We start from the raw sequence: 19,644 nt of genomic DNA on the forward strand, positions 1-19,644 counted from the left end.
CCTTCGTGCCTCCTCCCTGCATGTGCACGTGCTCTCATTCTCTCTTTCTAAAATAAATAAATAAATCTTTTCCAAAATAAATAAACTAAAAACTTGGGGCACCCGGCTGGCTCAGTCTGAAGAGCATGTGACTCTTGATCTTGGGGTCTTGACTTTGAGCCCCATGTTGGGGGGGAGGTAGAGATTACTAAAAGAAATCAACTTTTTAAAAAATGAACTAAAAGATAAAGACCCTACTGGAAAAATTCAAGGGCAATAAAAGGTGATTGATAATCCAGGTGACATATATACTAACATGGGAAGATGTGTTGCTGGTATGTTTAATGGGGTGTGTGTGTGTGTGTGTGTGTGTGTGTGTGAACATACATAAGTATGTCTGTGAACACATAAAAAAAAATAGAACCTGTTTTTAAAAAGAAACACACATATACACACACACACACATCTCGGGCCCATCCCATCTCAGCTGCACAACCCTGAGAAAGTTACTTACCCTCTCTGTGCCTCAGTTCCCTCATCTGAAAAAAGGGAGAATGCCGTCCTCACCACGTGGGGCTTTGAGAGGATTCTCAGGGGTGACAGAGGCGGGCAGCCTTGGCACAGCACACCCAAGTCAAGATGACAAGTATGAAGCTGACAGAAAGGGCCAAGAGGTCTGGGAAGAGGTGGGTAGGGAACTTGCCCCTTTCCTGCCACCCCTACCCTGTTGTGAGCCTTGCCCCGCCCCCCACTGTGCCCTGGGAGTGGCTTGGCCTAAAAGTAGTCATACCCAAAACTGCTATCAGGGGCCCTGAGCTGCCACAGGGGTTGACACCTTCACGGGGTGCCCAGCTGGGCCTCAAGGGAGAGGCCATCTGCCCGACTTGGGCTCAGAGGGAGGTGGGGTGATGTTGGGTGCAGAGGGAATTGCCATGTGGCCTCCCAGGCCCCATCAGGATCTCACTACAAGCCTTGTAGGCCTGCTTTGTGGAGAGAAAGCATAACGACTGCACTCAGGACAGGTTCTGCAACCTCTGAGCCCAACGGGGTGTGGGGGTTGGCGGCGGTGGGGGGGGGCGGGGGGGCATTGCTCTCACTCTGTTTCCAGCCAGGGGCAGACTCTGGAATCTTAACCTATTTGTCCAAAACCCCTGGCTGGGAAGCAGGAGAGCTGGGATTTCAACCCAGACCTGCTCCACTCTGAGGCTCAAGCTTTTTCTTAACCCTCTGTCCACATTTCCAGCAGCAGAGCCACGAAAAGCTACACACCCATGGTCACAATCACCCACACCGGTTTCTGGTCACCAGCAGTGCAGTGCTTAGTGTTCTCCTCCTCCTGCTTTAAGATTTCCTGTACACATTAGCAATTAAAGGCTCTGAGAAGTCCTGCAGGAAAGAAATCGGCTACATGAAACACAGCTAAACTTTTCCTAGTCTCTGGCTCAGGGGACTCTTTTTGCATTCATCTCCAATGAACTTGTTTTGGGAAATGCTGACTATGGAGCTCAGAGCTCTTCCCAGTGCAGATGTGGCCCAGAGAGGGCACTATCCCTCCCTTTTTTTCTGACCACTTAGGGCGCTTCCTCTGTCCCAGGGGTCCCCCTCTCCCACCTCCACCTGACCCTGGGTTGGGCTGGATGGACACAAAGTGGAGGACAAGCCGGTATACCTGCTTGCGGTACAGGGGAATAGCCCTAAGTTCAGCCGCCATGGTAGGGACTAGCCATGCCTAGTCCACAGACCCCCCGCAGACCAGCCACCAGCATGCCCAGCCCTAAGCAAGGTGCTGAGACCCCCCACTCCCTCAAGGCACGGGATGGGCAGGAAGCCCGGAAGAGCCCTTCTGCCGGGGAATCAGTTCCAGCCAACCTCCCCCACCCCAAAACCACAGCCTGGCTTCTGCAGCTGCACCCACACAGGGGCTCAGGAGGACCTCCCTATAGGAGGCTAAGCCCCCCAATCCTGCTCACTTCCTCCTTTCTTCCACAAACTCCTGCCTTCCAGAGCCGGGCTCCAGTGGGACACAGGAAGCCAAGGTACTGGAGCCCCCAAGCACCCCCAAACACAGGACCACCCGTGGGGTAGCCCGCCACAACCTCTCACACCCAAAGACACCAAGCCCGGTCCTGCTCACCCCGTGACCAGAAAACTCCTCCAGGGCTTCCAGAGGCTTCTCTGTGAGTGCAGGACTGACTTATTTCGGTTCCCCAAACAAGCCCCACCCTTTTGTCTCCAGGCTAGGGCTGCCTGGAAGCGCTGCCTACCTCCCCTTGCATCCCCACCCAAGCCCCCCCCCCACACCACCCCCCACCCCGAACCTAGCAAACTCCTGCCCACCCTTCAGAGCCCAGGTTCACCTGTTTCCTCCCCCAGGAGGGCTGCTCAGTTCCCTCCGAATCTAGATTTGGTGCCTGCCTCTACACCCCCAGTGCCTGCAATGCCCATCGAAACACAGGATGCATGGCCTGTCACTGCCTGGCTACATGCCCCGCCCCGCCAAAGGCTGATGTCTGGCTGTACACTGCCCAGCTTCCCAAATCCAGCCATTGGCGGCCACAGAGGGGATGCTTAAAACTCCACGGATTGAGACAAATCTGGCCGATACCAAATATGCACCCAGGGGCTGAGCCCAGTCCTGGGGACCCTGCTCCCATCTGCGTGAGCTCTGGCAGGTCACCTGCCTCTTGGCCTCAGTTTCTCACCTGAGCAATGGGAACAAAAATGTCCCCGGGCCCCTCGCCCATTCTGGCAATGAAAAGACCTCATGGTTAGAAACCTCCTCAAAAATCCAGAAGCTTCCACACTCTGGGGGGCCAACCCTACCGTGTTGTTTCAACCACAGGAGAGCAGACTCCCCCTCGGGGCCCGAGCTCCTCCAACCCACCTGTGTTCACTGGACTCCTGCCCACACCCCGTACTGGGTGACATGCTGAGGCCACAATAGGCAAGTTCCCCTGGAGAGCTCACACTGACAGGGGAGAGGAGACACACAGAAAAAGTGAGTTCCCTGAGGAAGAGAAACACGCGGGTGGTCAAGGGAGCTGCTTCAGGCTGAGAGTCAGGAAGGTAGGAAAGCCTCGTGGTCAAGAGCAGAGCCGCAGGGACCGAACATCAGAGTTGCTGTGTGACCGAGGGCACATGCATTAACCTCTCTGGGCCGTTTCCTCAATCAAAGAAGAGGCTGGTGATGGTACTTAATGCTCAGTGTTCTCACAGAGGCTGGGACACAGGAAGTGCCACCACCCCAGCTGGCTCCAAACACAAGGGGTGAGCCACTGGGAAAAACCCTGATATCAACAGGCACTGACCGATGCCCTTTAAGTCCCAGGGGGTCTCAGCCTGACTTCCTGACAGCCCCCTAAAGGCAGCCCTTCCCTCCTCCCCTGCCCAGAAAGCAGGGGTACAGAACTGCTGGTCCCTGCCCCAGGCACTGTCTGACACTGAGCCTCCCCCTCCACAGGACCTGGGCTCCAGGAGGGGTGTTTCAAAACAGGACACACCTCTTTGGCCCGGGTCCCCCCCATTAAAGTGGCACCTCCAGCTGACTTCAAAGGGCTCCTCCTCCCCCAGCCAGATGGGGCCAGAGGGAGACAGATGTAGGAGGCTGGAGCAGGGACTGTGCACAGCCCACGGGGAGGGGAGTGGAGGTGTGCAGGAGCAAAGTCAGCCTGGCGACTGCAGGGGTGAGGAGACTGAGTCTCCGAGGAGGCACAAGGTCCCCCAATCCACATCCCCACCACTGAGTGAGACCAGGGGAAACTGTGCCTCCCACACAGCTCCAAGCAGGAAAACACTCCCCATCTGTGCAGAGAGGGGCTGTGCCCTGAGCTCCCAGGCCTCTCCCTGCTCCCCAGGCCAGTGACAGCAGGAACCATGGACCCCAGTCCACTGCACCAGAGGCACTTCCCAGGGGTACCAAAGGTCCCTGAAGGGGATGACAGGGGCCCAGATCCTGGAATACAAAGTGGGTCCCCACCAGGGTAGTGTGGGTCCCCAGGGGTGGCTGGTGGCCCCACCTACTACTGGCATAACCTCGCATTCCCCGAAAGCCAAACCTGCTATGCTTCGAGCCCCAGGTGGGCTCGAGCTCCTCCCTAGGTCTTGAGCACTCCCACTCCCTTCACCCCCAGCCAGGCGCCAGAGGAAGAGGGAGGAGGTAAGCCTCAGGGGGGGACCACATACACATCTGCAAACCAGGATGTCCCCAGCAAAGATCTGTTTGTTTCCTTTCCCTGGGGACAGTCACAGGTAATTCCCTCCAGTGGTCAGTGTGGGGAGGGGTACAGACAGGAGCATAGCAGGGAGGATGGAGAGAGGAGGGTGGCCCTGGTATCCCCAGGCCCCAGTCCTGGGAGGGTGTTCGCTGCACAGCCGGGGACGGGGGATGGGGCTGCAAAGTGACCGACTCCGGAACAGACAACTCAAGCCCACTCTTCTCCCAAGCTTGAGGACCGCTGAAGGAGGAACCCTCAAATGAGTGACCTGAGCCAGGATGGGGCGACCTGGGTCAGGTAGGGAAGCAGTAAACAGAGGGGCTGCTTGGGCAAAGGGCAAGAGCGAGACAGGCAGGGTACTGACCGGGGTGGGGGGTGGCCGAGTGCGCGGGAGGCCCCAAGAGGCAGGACTGCACTGGGAGGGGGGCCGGGACAGAGGGCCCCAGGAGCCAGAAGAAGGGGTTCAGACATGACACCAGACAGGAGAACCAGTCAAGCATGTGTGTCAGATGAACCCAGGAAGTGTGCCGGCCCCGTGTCCAAGCCCCTGGGTCAGCCCTCCCACGCCATGTGGACTGCAGGGTCAGCTCGGCTTTCCCCTCCCCCCCACTACACTGGGCTGGTGCTCAGACAGCACCCGAGAAGACTCATTGCTCAGACCCATTGCTGGGATCAGCAGGTGTCAGAAGGGATGATCCAGTGTCGTGGGAGAAATGTCAGGAAAGAGGAACTGAGCTCACTTCTGACCCAAGGCTCATCCCCACCCCACTTCAACACCTAGAGGGCTTCCAGGAGAAAGTCAGAAAAGGAAGGGGCTCTGATCCAGGTCAGCACTCAGGATTGGGCAACACCCCAGGCCCAACGTGGCTGTGAGATCTGGGTGCAGCAACAGATCAAGCCAGATGCCTGTGGCCCTCAGGTGGGCACCCCGCCACCCTCCCTGGGGGCTGGGGGTGGGAGGAACCCTAGTGGGTAGAGGGACAACCGTTCAAGATGGGGCAGAGGCAGAGCCAGAGGGCCATGTGTCAGGAGTGGGCTGGAGGGCTCTGGCTACCACCGGGAGACTCAAGACCGGGGTGTACTGATCTCAGACACCTGGGAAGAGCTTTCCAGGCATACGTGGCTCTCCTGGCCCCCTGCCCGGGCACGGCTACTTCACAGATGGGAGCTGGCAGTCAGCCCAAGGGCTGTAGGCTCCTGGGGAGGCCCCTCCCCCTGCCCTGCCCATCCTGACCTCCCTGGTCCCCTCCCCGAGACATACCCACCCTCCCACCCAAAGCAGGATAAGCGCCGGTAACACCTGCCCGCGAGTCGTGGCTCTGTGGCACCAGATGCCATGTGTCGCCCTGTTTAAGCCTCCAAACATGAGCAACCCATTTTACAGATGCCAGGAACTGGCCCAGATAACCCAGCTCACTTCCCATGCTGCTGGAAGCAGGCAGAGTGGGGCCAGGGGAGAGGGCAGGGGGCTGGACTCAGTGACCTCCAGAAGACCCCTGCCTCCCTGGTTGTTCAGATGTGATGGTCTCATTCACTGAGCCGGACTAACTCCCAGCTTGCACGTGTCCCAGGAGGCATGGCTCAGCAGTGGTACAGCCCCGCCCCGGACCCCCAACAGCACGTGCAGACAAGGGCCAAGCCAGGCCTGTGGGGTGAGGGACCCACTCAGGGGAACCTGATTCCTCCTAGGCACCCTTCAAAGCCACCTAGAGCCCAGGCTCATCTTTGCCGTGCCCAGCCTCTCCAAACAAGAGGCCCGGGATACGACGGGGCCACTCTCCATGACAGGTAATAAGTGCCCCTCGACCCCCCCTGGGGGCTGACTCAATGTGTGACCCAGGACATGTGGCTCCTTCTGGGCCTCTGTCTTTTCCACTGACAAGGGGGGGTGGGTACCCACCACACAGGGTGGGGGTGAGGGGAACAGGAAATGGGTTAAGCCATCAGTTATAAACTGTAAAGGGGGGTCCCCAAAACATCAAGAATGACCTTTATCTCCCCTTGAAAAAGCACCTTTGGCCTGTTTAGAGGCCCTCCTCCTGCCCCATCCCACCAGTCACTGCCTCGTCCCTCCCTGCACCGACCCCCCATTCTTACAGGGCTCACAGGAAGTCTCCCTCTCTTGAGACCCACTCCCGTCAAAGGGGTCCTACAAGACTACCCCTTCCCCAACCCCCGGAACTCACTGCCAGGAAACCGCCGCTACTCTGCACTCCAACTCCACGAGAGACTCTTTCCCCCACAAAGGTCACACCTTCCCTTCTGAGGGCCCCGAATCCAGAACAATCTGAGAGCCTCCCTTCCTCTGCACCCACACCTCACATCAGAAGCCACAGGAAAACCCCAGAAGGCCCCCATCTGGAGGGAGGGAGACCCGCAGCTGGGTTAGAAACACCCTCCGGCACAGACCCTCCCGACTCGGCCCCACGGACGCCCGGGCTTCCGGCAAAGCTGCCGACTCGACGCTTCCTCTTGGGTCTGCTCACTTCTCGTTTCAGTATCTTCTCTTGACCCGTCCCAAGCGAAGAAAGGCCATGAACTCACGGACCCAAGGTCCTAGTTACAGGTTTGTTTTTCTCAAATATGTTAAAATAAATACCTAGCAAATTTTAAACACGCTCATCCACATATGGGCTAAAACGACCGCCCCGGAGCCACTGTCAGAGAAAGGCTGGCCTAGTCCCTCTCTCGTGGGCCACCCTCGGGCTGTCCACCTGCACATCTGTGGCCGACAGCCCACGGCTCTGCACTCCAACTCCACGAGAGACTCTTTCCCCCACAAAGGTCACACCTTCCCTTCTGAGGGCCCCAGATCCAGAACAATCTGAGAGCCTCCCTTCCTCTGCACCCACACCTCACATCAGAAGCCACAGGAAAACCCCCCACGGCCACGCAGCTATCCAAGCAGAGCCAGCCCACACTCTGGCCACCAGGATGCCAGCCACCCAGCCAGACCTGGGGGGCCAGGCGCCCTGTTGCACCGAGGTCCAGCCCAGCCCTCTGCTTTCCTCACCCCTGCCGCTCCCCTCCCCCAAGGGCTGGCCAGAGAGGAAGAGCCCAGGGCCAACTGTCCTGAGTCCTTGGTGGTGACACAGAAACGAGGCACCTACTTCAACCTGTGTGCCTGGGTCTGGATGAGCCCACAGAATGTTCCAGAAGGACCTACTCCCACTGGTCTGCATCAGTCCCCGGGGGGCCTCAGGTTGGGAGGGGCTGGAGAGAAAGGAAGACCATTCCATTTTCCAGAAGCTCCTTGGTTCTCTCTTGGGCAGGTGTCACTTTCAAGGTTTTTCTTTCTTTTCTTTTTTTTTTTGGCTTATTTTTCTTTTTAACATAACAAACAAACTTCGACAGCCCTCCCCTCACTAATTGTTACTGTCATTGAGAAAAGTGGACTCACAAATGTAAAATTATAAGCTTGAAAAGAGAAGTGGACACCTGAGAGCCCAGGGCTGACAGAACTCCCGGTGGAACAAGCCCCGTGAGCCCCCCACCACAGATCTAACAGCAACCCCTCGTCGGGCTGGGCAAAGCCTGGGGACAGCTGTCCAGGTCCTCTGTCCAGGAGCTGCCCCACCACCCCCAGCATGGACCCTGTCCACCCCCTGCCGGCGAGGGAGGCCCAGCCCGCCCGCACTCCCCTCAGGCCCAGGCCACCAGGACACAGGGCGCCCCGTCCCCAACGCCCTTTACCTGGTTCTCATCCAGGCCCCCTCGGCGGGGTCTGAGCCCGCGTGGAGGCGGCCCGGCCCCCGCCTGCCCCTCTTCGGCCGGAGTCCGGGTGCACACATGGGAAGCCTCCTTCGCCGGCTACCTACCAAGCGCGAGTCACATCTGGGACCCACAACTTCCTGCTCCACGGCAGCCGTCGCCGCGCAAAAGCTAAGGCTGAGCCCTGAGCTCGGCGCCTCCGGGGGTGTGGGGGGCCCCCCCTCTCCCAGCTGCAGCGGGGCCCTTAGCCGAAGTGGGGAGAGGCAGGAGTCCAGGCTCCTGGCTCCAATGACTTCATGGAAATTGGAAGCTTGAAGCTGGAATGATTTTCAAAAAGTGAAAATAAAACAGGCACCAAAACCTCCGTTAGAAGCCCCAAGGAGACGGCTGGAGGCCAGGAGTAAACGCATCCTTGACAAGCAGCCCGACACTGAGGCTCATTCTGGCTCCCCACCAACAGTCAGACTCTGAGCCTCAGTTTCCCCACCCACATAGTGAGGGGGCTTCATCCATCTCTGAGAGGTCAAAGGTCTCCAGCCTCATCGGCTGCCTCTCCATTTCGCAGCTGCCCCCACTCCAAGGCCCATGCCTGGAGTGGCTATTCCAAGCAGCTCGAGCCCCCAGAGAACCCCAGCAGCCCTGGGCCCCAGGCAGCCAAAGAAGCAAGCTCCTTCTGCTTTGCCAACCCTCAGTTTCCCCATTGGGATCACGTGGTGCTCCGCAGTGAGGTAGCAGGCTAGGAAGGACCGTGAAGCAGGGAGCGGAGGCCTTTTAAGATAGAGTGACAAGGCACCCCGGTCCTCAAAGCCTGTTCAACAAGTGACCCAAGGTCCTGCGACCACGTTCTACCCTTTATCCTGACAGCAAAACCTACTGTTTGGTAACAAAGTGAAGAACAGAAACCATTTCTCCCAGCTGACTCCCCTGCCCTCCCCAGGCCTCCGTCTCAGCTCCATCCTCAGAGGAGGCCTTGGCCAGGCTCTTCCCTCCTCACCTGCTGCATCCCCAGCCGTGGCCCCTGGGCACCTAACCCCCCAGCCCCCACACAGACTTCAAGGTCCCGCCAGGCAGGGCCCATGCACCCAGGCTGATAAACCTTCCAATCAACATTTGGACACTGGCTGGTGTCAGCCTTGAGCACGGCCTCCCACAACGGCCCATCAGCCCCACAAGGAAGGTTCCCTTCTGTAGAACAGGAAGCTGAGGCTCAGAGAGGTCACTCAATTGCCCCAGAGCACACAGCTAAGAAAAGGCAGAGCCAGGATTCTAACTTAGTTCTGTCTGATTCTATAGCCTGTACTCTCAACCACTCACCCCATGACCATCGTGGGACCAAAGAAAGGATTGCCTGAGGACAGGTTACTCTATACCCTACCTTCCTCCCCATGGCCAGGACCCCTCTCTGCTGCTGGGGACTTGGACACAGCACACCGCCCCCCCCAACCCCGGCCAAGCTCCCAGGCTAAGCTGTGCCCACCAAGGCCTACACAAAGGTCTGGGAGAATCATCTATGGAGACAAAACTCATGGACCAGAGCTCTGGGCAGAGAGACCTCACCCGCCCAGGAGCCATAGCCTGGGAAAGTGGTAAGGTCCTGAAACAGTGGGCAGGAGGGAATAAAAGTGCAGCAGAAACAAGGCAGACTGTCAGGCGACCAAACGACAAATAACGTCAAGCCCTGAGCCAACAGATGCCAAGCCCTTCCCCTCGGGAAGAAACCCCATGGCACCCGGTGCCTCTGGGACCTCAGGCAGGCTTCCCAGAGGGGGTATGAGCAAGGAAACACCATCCGTACCTCAGTCACCTTATCTTTTCCTTCCCCTAAAGTCAGGAGGCTCACCATACCCCAGAAGAGCCCTGAGAGGCTAGTGATTTGCTAGCCCGGCCCCTCGTCCCATGGATGAGGAAGGAAAAGGCTTATGAACGCTAGAGTCAGAGCCCCAAAGAGCAACCTTGGCCAAGCTGTGTGATCTGGGCAGCCCCGGAGCCCCTCTGTAAAGTCACCCAGCTCCTTGGAAGGCCGGGGAGGCTTAGGCGAGAAACGTGTGGAAGGCACAGAGTAAGTGCTCAGTTAAAGGAGGACAAGGGAAGACAGACTCAGGGAGTGGGGCTCTCTCAGTTCCAAACCCCAGATCCTGGCTCTGCTATGTGCTTGCCCCAGTCCAAGGCCTTTCATGGCATTGCTGTGCCTCCTCAGTCAAGTCCTGACCCCCACAAGTCATGTTTCCATCCTCCCTGATTAGGAGTCGGAGGCCCTCATTCCATCCTATAACTCCTAACCAGTTGCATGACCTCAACCAGTCCTTTCCCCTCTGGAAACCCAGTTTCCTGACTATTAAATGAAGGACTGAGCCCGAGTGCATCCATATGTTCCCAGCCCAGGAAAGAAAAAGATCCCAGGATGCCCCTGAGTCCACATTCCATGCCTCACTCTTTCATGCCTTGATTCAGACCCTTCTGCCCCCAGGAATGGTCAAAACGCTGCCCACCCTCCCAAGACAAGTATAAATGCCACCTCTTCCAGGAAGCCTTCCCCAGGGTCCCATCACTACCTCCTCTGGGCTACAGAGCGCCACAGGTCTCTCCACAGAGGGTTTACAGTGAGATACCCTCCTTCTGCAGCAGCCATCTCCACTCTAGTAATAGCTCCCTGTTCCTATGGGCAACCAGCCCTCCAGGGGCAGGCTTGTGACCCCTGTCTACTGAGGAACGGTCATGGGACTCAAAGTGGTCCAAGGAGATCCAATTCTGGGATTTTGTTGGAACTATATAGGAAAAAGGCGCTCACATTTCAACAGCCTGGTAGGATGTGAGCTAGAAGCGACGGGCGCCATTTTGCCCCTGTGGTCGTCAGCCTCCAAATGACCTCCAAAAACCCTCAGTTCATGCCATGTGGGTCTCCCTACCTTTGAGACCCATAAAATATGGCAGAAGTCACAATGTGTGACTTCTGAGGTCATGAAAGAGAGCGTGGCTTCTCCCTTGCCCCCTCTCGGAGCACTGGCTCTGGGGAAGCCGGCCGCCATGTTGTGAGGACACTCAGGCAGTCCCGTGACAGGGAGCGGAGGGCCCTCCCTCAGCCAGTACCACGCTGCCAGCCCTGGGACCCAGCGGCCCCCGTCACAAGCAGCCGGACTCCCTCTCACCACCGCGGCCCTGGCCTGCTCAGGCGTGACCCAGGATCATCTGTCCTCTTTGGGAGGCCCCCCGGACACTCAAGAGGCCCTTGGTGACATTTCTGCCTGAGGGATCTGCACTCAGATTGTCCCCCCAAGAGCACAGAGCAGAGACACGGCCCCTGGCCCGCGCCCCCTGCAGCATGCGTACCCCCCCCAACTCGCCCACCCGTCGGGGAGGACAAACAGCTGGCTTAGCACAGGCGTCTGGTCCGCTGGCCCCAGCTCTTCCAGGCTCATGGCCAGGAGGGCTGGAGTGAGATTCCCCATGGAGGGGGGCCTCGTGCGGCAGACACAGCCTGGTGGCCCCGTCACTCACCTTCCTCCCAGACTGATTTTTCACACAGGGCCCCGAGGGGTGGGGGGGGCACATTCCAAAGCATCCACTCACCTCCGGCCCCTCTGCCTTCATCTCTTCCTGGCTGTGGGCTCAGGGATGGGCCAGGATCCCTTTCTTTCCCAGACTGGGAACACATGGACACCCTCTGGCTCCCTCCTTCCCTCCAATCAGAAAACTGGGATTGCAGAGGAGAAGGGGCTGGCTGAGGTCAGGCGACAGGTCACAAGTGACAGGATGGAATGAGGGCCTAACTCCTAATCAGTGGTGGTCCTAAGGGGCGGCTTGGGGCGAGCCTCAAAGCCACTCCAAATAAACACATGGGCTAAGTAAACAGCATCTTAGCTATTAAACTCAGCTCCTCTCAACCCTGCCCCTCCCCTGCAGAAATCCAACGCCTGTCGCGGGTCCAGCGCCAGAACAAGGAAAGAGAACAAGGAGAGAGGGGCAGCCCAGCATCACGTAGGGGGCGCTGTCCACCGGAGGGCAGGGGGCTGGCTCCCAGGACCCTGATGGCCCCAGCCTCCGCTAGGCCTGGGAGATGGAGGGCTTTGGAGGAGGAAGGGGGCAGCCAGGGTCACAGGGTGTTGAGTAACAGCACAGAATCCTAAAAGAACAGATGTGAAAGCTCTCGCCCTGCCAACCAAAAGTCCTCATTTCCTTTGAAAAACTTGGCAGCCGGGCTGCACAGCAGCCGTCTGTCCTTCCCCACACCCAGCTGCGGTGGGAAGGGCTGAGGGGTGGCGAGGAAGGCCATGCTCTGCCCCACAGATCCTAGGAAGGGGGTCACCACCGAGACGCCACACTGTGAAAATGGCAGCCACAGACCTGCGTGTTCATTTAATTGTGTCACAGATGTGTGAAAATCTAGGGGCGCCTGGGTGGCTCAGTCAGTTAGGCATCTACCTTCGGCTCGGGGTCCTGGGATCCAGCCCTGTGTTGGGCTCTGCACTCAGCAGGGAGTCTGCCTCTCCCTTTCCCTCTTCCGCTCCCCTGCTCGCGTGCTCGCTCTCCCCCCACCAACCCACCTCTACTAACTAAGTAAATAAATCTTAAAAAAAAAAAAAAAAAAGAATCTAGAAGGACGTACTCAAATCTTAGGAGTTACCACTAAGTTGATAGAATCTAACAGTCTTTCCATACCTATCTTATTTATGACTATTTTCCAATTTTCTCTAAAAAAAAAAAAAAAAATTAACCACCTGTGTTATTAAGAGATACCAGGTAAAACTACCATGAAGAAAAAGTCAAGAATCAGAAAGAACAATGTCCTGATATGAAGTTCTTCCCCCAGAGCCAAACTCAGCACCATCTGTAACCAGGTGAAAATGGAAGGGTTTGTTATTAAAAATGCTTCGACGTTAAAGCCACTGAACATCCGTGGCCACGGGCATCACACGCGAGGCGCAAGCAGACGATGCCAGCTTCCCAGGAGTAGCCTGTCTCCGTCTCCAGCGAGACGCTCTCCTGCAAACGACACTGAATGAGATCAAGCCTCCAGGTTCACGGGGGTAAGGAATGTGTTACACATGATAGGAGGCTTGACTGTAGGAAAAGGGATCTGGCTTCAAAAACCTCCAAAATGGGGCATGTGGGTGGCCCGGTTGGTTAGGTGTCTGCCTTCAGCTCAGGTCATGATCCCGGGGTCCAGGGATTGAGTCCGGCAACTTTAGGCTCCCTGCTCAGTGGGGAGCCCGCTTCTGCCTCTCCCACTGCCATTCCCCGACTTGTGCTTTCTCTCTCTTTCAAAAAAATAAAAATCTTAAAAAAAAAAAAAACCATGACACTAGGAGAAGGGATGATTATCAATTCTGTCATACAGTCTCATTATATAGACCTAATAAGGACCATATTTAAAAAAAAAAAACTAAAATAAATACATATTTGATGTGTATAGATCAATTAGATATTTGAACTCTGAATGGATAGCTACAGTCTGAACACTGCTAGACTTCAGGTGTGGTAATAATCCTGGGGCGGCTAGTCCTTACCTTGCAGTAATATATACCACAATCTGTCTAGAGGAAGCAATAGGTCTGGAGGGGAAAGCATGGGGGAGGAGGGAGGACCCCCTCCGCGGGGTGGCTGCTAAGGGATGGGTATGCAGCGGCTGTCCCCACTCCTCTGTCTTTCCCTGTACCCATGTAATCCTTCCCTAGTGAAGCTGAGACCCGATCCTGGGAAGAACTCTACGGCCTTGTCTTGCTCGAGTCCCAGCAGTGAGGGGTTGTGGCAAGCCCCTTCCCACGGATGAGAAAGGTGCTGCTCTGGGAGAGAAGGCCACTCACCTGGGGTCTCAGAGCCAGAACCTACCGACAAAAACCGCAAAACCGGACTCGATCCTGCTCCCGGCCCAGACCCCAGGCCACAAGGGATGAGCACCCAACCGAACAGCAGCGGCCCCCCATGCAAGAAGCCCGGGGCAGGGGTGCCACAGGGTCCCAGGCTCCACCGTCACCCCCTCACAGGGCAGAGGCGCTCCTCCTCCTTGGCCTCAACCTCCACCCGCCACCCCCACAGGAGCTTAAAGGCTTCCAGAACCAGCCAGGGCGCAACAATGATACCCTCTTCTGGCAAATCCCTCCAGGGAGCGCCTCCCTGTCTCATCTGCTGACCGCAAAGCAGTTTCCTGTGAGGCGAGCGCCCTCCACGCCCCCAGACGCAGCCTATACCGCAAACCTGCGTCTGCAGGGGTGGGGTGGAAGGGGTGCACCCTTCCTAATTTACTGACACAAAGAATCCCCAGCGTGTGCAAACCCTTCGCTGCCGGCTCTTCAGAGGAATGCTCCAACCACAAAAATATCGGAAACAACCTATGTGTCCAGCTATAGGGGACCAAGAAATCCACCAGGGCTGCTAGAGCACCAGACGCCAGGCCAGCCTGATGTGGCTAGGATCCCCGCTGAATGCACTCACAGAGCGTGGGGGGGGGGGCACGCGGGGCTGGCTGAATTGTCCTTAGAGGACAAGAAAGACACTTGGGCGCAGTTTGTTTTCTTGTACTTTAAAAAAAAAAAAAAAAAAGCCCTCTAGAAGGATATACACCCGTATGTTAATGGATTACTTGGAAGAGTACAGATTCTGGTTTTTGTCCTCACTTTATTGCTGGAGTTTTCCGATTTTTCAATAATAAATGTGAATTATTTCTGTAATTAACATAAAAAATTCAAGCCATTTAAAAGGAAGAAATGAGCTTTGTCCTCCTGGGAACAGAATGAGAGCCTTGGCCCAGGAGGCAGAAGCAGCATGGCTGTGGGGCCTCTGAGGTTCACGTCGCTCCTCTGAGCCTCAGTTTCCCCATCTGTTGGGGAAACCCACCAAGGACACTCCTCCCGCCATCCCTGCGGAGCCTGTTCCCTCTTCTGTGAGATGGGGCCCGTAGTCAAGGAAAAAGTGCCTGCCCAGCCTTACCCAGCCTTTGCTCCTTCCTTTCCCTTCTCAAGCACCTCCTGACCCCACACCCAGGCCGGTGGGGACCCAGGGGCATAGGAGGCCAGAAACTGGGATGAACAGTCCTCACGGCCACACACGAAGAAGTCTACCCTGCTTGAGGGTAACATGCTGGGTCCTTGAGTCCTTGGGATCGCCCTCCAGGAAGGTGGTATAACCCCATTTGACAGAGGAAGACCCAGAGGCTCAGAGGGGATAATTGACTCCGACCAGCAGACACCAAAGCCTGATGAAGACGGCAGCCCAGGCTCCGCCAACACTCCAGTTAGGGGGGTGGGTCAGCCCTTCTGCTTCCCTTTGCAAGAGCCAGGCGCCCTGCTTCGTGCTGGGGATGGGACCGAGGGAGGACTGGGGTAGGACAGGGCATGTAGCTGGAAATCTGGGTTTTTGTGTAGAATCTCATAGTTTCAGATTCTGGCAATGAATCTGAAATAGACTGTAAGCCGTTCTGTCAGTGCTCGGGACCTACTGCTGCGGGACCCAGAGCAGACCACTTAACCTCTCTCGACTTGAGTGCGTCCTTTAGAAGTGGAAAAAATAACACAGGTTCCTGTGACAGTAAGCTACACTCTGCCCAGACGAATGGTGATAAAAAGCAACGGTGAATAGTGAATGCCAGGCACCATTCTAAGTAATGTGAATTAATGTAATTTCATCCCAACCATGAGGCATTCTTTTTAACTTTGTATTTTGAAATAACTTCAAACTTCCAGAAAGATTACAAGAAAAGCACAAAGAACTCCCCTATACTTTTTATGCAGATCTACTTATGCTGTTTTGTCTCATTTTAAGATCTATATACGTGTCTCTTTCCAGTACTTGAAAGCAGACTGCTTACCCTGTGCCCCTCTACCCCTAAAAACGTCCATGCATGTTTCCTAAGAACACAGACCCTATAGCTATCAAATCATTTAACATGGATACAACACTTTACAGTTCATGTTCAGTTTCGTCAGCTGTCCCAGTAAAGTCCCTTACACGATGTTTTTTTTTTTTTTTTCCATCCTGGGTTCACATACTGAGTTTGGTTGTCCTGTCCCCTTGGTGAGCTTTGATCTGGAACTGTGCCTTGGCCTTTGAGATAAGTATTCTGTCTCCACTTCATAGATGAGAAACAAGCCCAGAGATGTTGAAGCACTTGCCTAGGAAATAGGGAGCTGAGACTCAAGCCCACGGGGTCCCCTCCAGAGGCCATGTTCTCGTCTGCCAGGCAAGAACTTGCAAATAATAGCCTTTGTTGTTAATAGCTGGAAACAGTGGTTCCCTCTGCCAATAGCAGGACTGCTCCCAGCCACCTCACTCAGCAGGTGGTTATTAACCAAAGGAGTGGCCTCCTGCTGCCAGCTCCGTACACCTGGCAATGGCCCTGGCCCAATGCCCACCACCCCAGTCTGTGGGGCTCCATTTAGCCCCTCTTATAATAAGCTGGGAGACAGAGAGGGCCATGGATGGCTGAGGGTAGGAGGGAGCCATGGTTCCTGCCTTCCTTTTTTCCCCTCTCAAAGTGACAATTCAGGCTCAAATGTCCATGTCCAAAAGGCAGAGGAAGGCAAAGGCCCCAGAACCAAAGCCTGAGGTCAAAAGGGTCCCCAGGCCAGGTCCCTGACCCACAGTCCACCAGCACTGAGTGTGACCCCTGAGGTCAGCTGTCCAAGAGAGGGGTGCGGAGCATTTCCTAAGAGACGTGATGGCATTGCACAGGGGGGAAGGGTTTACAGGAAGAAGGAACAGCAGGTGCAAGGGCCGGGAGGTAGGAGTGGAGGTCTCCGTGTAGGGAGCAGAAAAGACGCAGGATGTGATGGGCCATGTAGCCTGTGCTACTCAGAGAGAAGTCTGTGGGCTGATCCCACGCACTTGGCTTCTTCAGTGCAGACCCTCCCGGATGTGGAATCATCAGTTGCTTTCTGGGCCAGGAATCCTTCTCCCCAATTCTAACCCAGGCCAAGCATCAGCTTAGGAAGCCATTCTCTTCGGTTCCCAAACAGGTGTGGCTCAGGGCTGGAGGCTGCTGTCACCCCAGCCCCGTCACCTGCCTGCCGGCCCCCATCAGATGGCTCTCCGGCAGCTGGACATGAGCCATGGCTCCCCTTGGACTCACAGCCGGAGAGGCAACACCGCCAACAGGAAGGTCCACAACAGACCAATTAGGATGTTGACTTCTGCATGAGTTCCAGGCTGTTCTGTTTGTTTCAAGACTCATCTGCTCTGAACTATTTCAGAAACCTGAGACTTTCCCCTTGGACACTTTATTAAATTCAGAAGTTTACATCTGTCCCCAGACCAGACCTGCAAACCAGGGTCCGAGCTTCAGGAGCAACGGAACTGCTCTTGAGAAGTTTTCTGGAGCAAATGAGAAAGGAGTAAAGTTTTGCTTTTCTCGCTTTTAGACAACTTTGAAAATACAGCAAGCATGAATAAAGAAAAAAATGATCAATCACCAGACTTCCCCAAAGATGTACCAATGAAGACCTCTCCGTGTCTGTCCTTCTCCAGGGTCCAGAGTGTGGACTGGCCTGCCTGCTGTGTGAGGTTCTCCCTACAGAGGTGTTTGGGGTCAAGGTGAACTCTGTTTCCCCAGTAGGCTAGTAAGGGGCTCAGGAGGGCAGGAAGCCACGCCATCTCTTTGCCTCCAGCCCAGGCAGGCCACTCAAGACTCCCCCTGCTGGAGTCAGCCACGGAGTCAACAAAAGCCACTATTCCCCATCAGCGTGCCTGTGTGCCCAGGTACACAGGAAAAGGATCCAAGCCGCGGAGGTCAGCAGCAAAGCCCCAGAGCATCCTTGGGGAAAAGGGAGGAGCAGAAGGAAGGGAGAGGTGAGTGGGCAATGTGTTGTGCCCTTGGTGGAGGAGAGGGAATTAAGGGGTCCACTTGAGAGCCCTTCCGCCTGTTGGGGTGGGGTCAGGCTCCCGATATGTACTCAAATAGACTTCACCAGAACCATACCATACCAGAATAGGATGAAAAGACCATGAGGTCAGGCCCTAGTCCCAGCTCCAGGCCTAACTTGTTAAGAGACCTTTGAAGACCTCAGCTTTCCCACCTGTAGATGGGGCAGGTCATTCCAGCCCTAACTCACAGATCAAATGATAGAAGGAAGGTGCTGGGGCTCTGTGAGCCATCTGGCCTCAGAAATCAGAGGGCTCCCACCTCTCCCTGCCCCCTCCCCCCCACCCCCACCACAATAGGCCCAAGAGCACCAAGAGCTGAGGGAAGAGGACCTCACATGTCAAGATCCTGAACACTGAGCCCTGGGGGAGGCAGCTGCCCCCTCTGATCCCCCTGGAGCAGCTCCATTCCTGGGGGAATCTCCTCACTGTGCCTGGGGTCCACCCCCCACAACCCCAAGTCCCCACCACACAAGCTCCCTGCTACCATGAGGGCGGCTGCCCACCTGTCAAAGCAGTGACAGAATAACAGAGCCCCAGACTCCCCCCACACCCCACCGCCGGAACCCCTCAGCCAGGGGCCCTGAGACCAAGCAGGCCTGATGGTCGTGGGTTCACAGCCCTGCGGAGCCTCACTCTGGACCAGGTCTGAGGGCGCTTCAGCACAATAGAGGCTGGGCCGCATTGGCTGTTCCAGGCACAACCCCCAGACCCAGGCCAACTGGGCTCCTCCTGTGAAAGACTCCAATCCTAGACTCTCATTTCCAGCTTTGACTCTGGGACTCAGAAAGAACAGGAGTTCTTGGCCTCTGAGGGGGGGGACCCAAGATAGAACCCTTCAGACCCCACTGAGGAAGACTCCAGCATCTCTCCCCCAACCAGGGTCAGACTACCTTTACCCATTCCCTTCAGATGTAAGGTTTAGGTTTCCGGTTTTCCCCAGTGGGCATCTAAGTCAGGGCTAGTGCCTAGCTCTCTAGCCCAACCCCCCTCCTTTAATTCGAAAGGGGCCCTGCTCAACCCTGGCTGTGGTAGGACTGCCTCCAAACCCAATCCCTGGTCTGGCCCTCATTGCGCCTTCTCCCCCTTGAGGTATTATTGTTACTTTCAGTACACTCTACCGGCGCTCGGGAGCCCGGGCCTTGTCAAGTCTGGGAAACCTAACCAGCCAGGCCCTGGGGACCATCACAGGCCAGCGAGCTTGCCAGCATCGGTCCAAAGGTGACCGGCTGGTGTGCAGCCGGGGAAAGGCACAGAGCCGTGTCCCTCCCGCAGGTCTCAGTCTTGCCATCCGGAAAGTGGGGCCGCGCCTAGACTCTGTCTGCGAGGCTCTCCCGCGGCCCCGGGAGGGGAGCAGAGGACCCAGGAAAGGAGTATCTGAGAAGACCCCCACCCCCCGCAAACCCCGCAGGAGGAGGAGAACGCAGGGGGCGGCGGCTCCGCTTCCCGCCTCAGCGCCTTTCCCTGGAGGCTCGACCCGGCAGACGCAGCCCCAGCCCCACACCCACCGGGTCTCCGCCTGGGTGGGGCCCGGCCGGCGCGCTGCAAGGACGCGCAGACACCCCGCGCGACACCCCGCGCGACGCCCCCCACGACGCGGGGGCCCCGGGGGCTCGGACGGCGGCGCGCTGCCACTCGGGGTCGCCGCGCCTCCCCGCTCCGGGGCCCGGGCCGCCGCCGCCGCCGCGCTCACCTGCCGCCGCCGCTCCTGCCCGCGCTCCGGCCGCCGCCGCCGCCTCCGCCTCCGCCGCCCGAGTGGCCGCGCCGGCCGCGGGCTGGATCCGGCAGTGCGGGCGGGGGCGGTGGAGCGGCCGCAGGCGCCCCCCGCTGGCCGCCCGCGCCCCGAGCCGGGAGCCCCGAGGCTGGCCGCGGTGGGGGCCCGACGCCCCGG

The 19,644-nt window shown here is 57.0% G+C and overlaps 1 protein-coding gene across 18 annotated transcripts in view; it reads right to left on the minus strand.

Annotated features, from left to right (window-relative positions):
• Positions 1 to 19,644, minus strand: part of ADCY7 (adenylate cyclase 7) — a 54,201-nt gene that overhangs the window by 34,149 nt on the left and 408 nt on the right. For 3 of the 18 annotated variants that reach the window (XM_082711279.1, XM_082711291.1, XM_082711275.1), the window contains exon 1: positions 2,114 to 2,180. The exons of 7 other annotated variants lie outside the window; for them this stretch is intronic. The gene's annotated coding sequence lies outside the window, so the exon portion shown is untranslated. Of the gene's footprint in view, positions 1 to 2,113; positions 2,205 to 7,886; positions 8,607 to 19,446; positions 19,555 to 19,644 lie in introns of those variants that run through there. 8 more of the 18 variants (XM_082711278.1, XM_082711274.1, XM_082711288.1 and 5 more) reach the window with 7 other exon arrangements.

This window comes from Mustela nivalis (genome assembly GCF_964662115.1).
Source record: "Mustela nivalis genome assembly, chromosome: 18".
NCBI lineage: Eukaryota > Metazoa > Chordata > Mammalia > Carnivora > Mustelidae > Mustela > Mustela nivalis.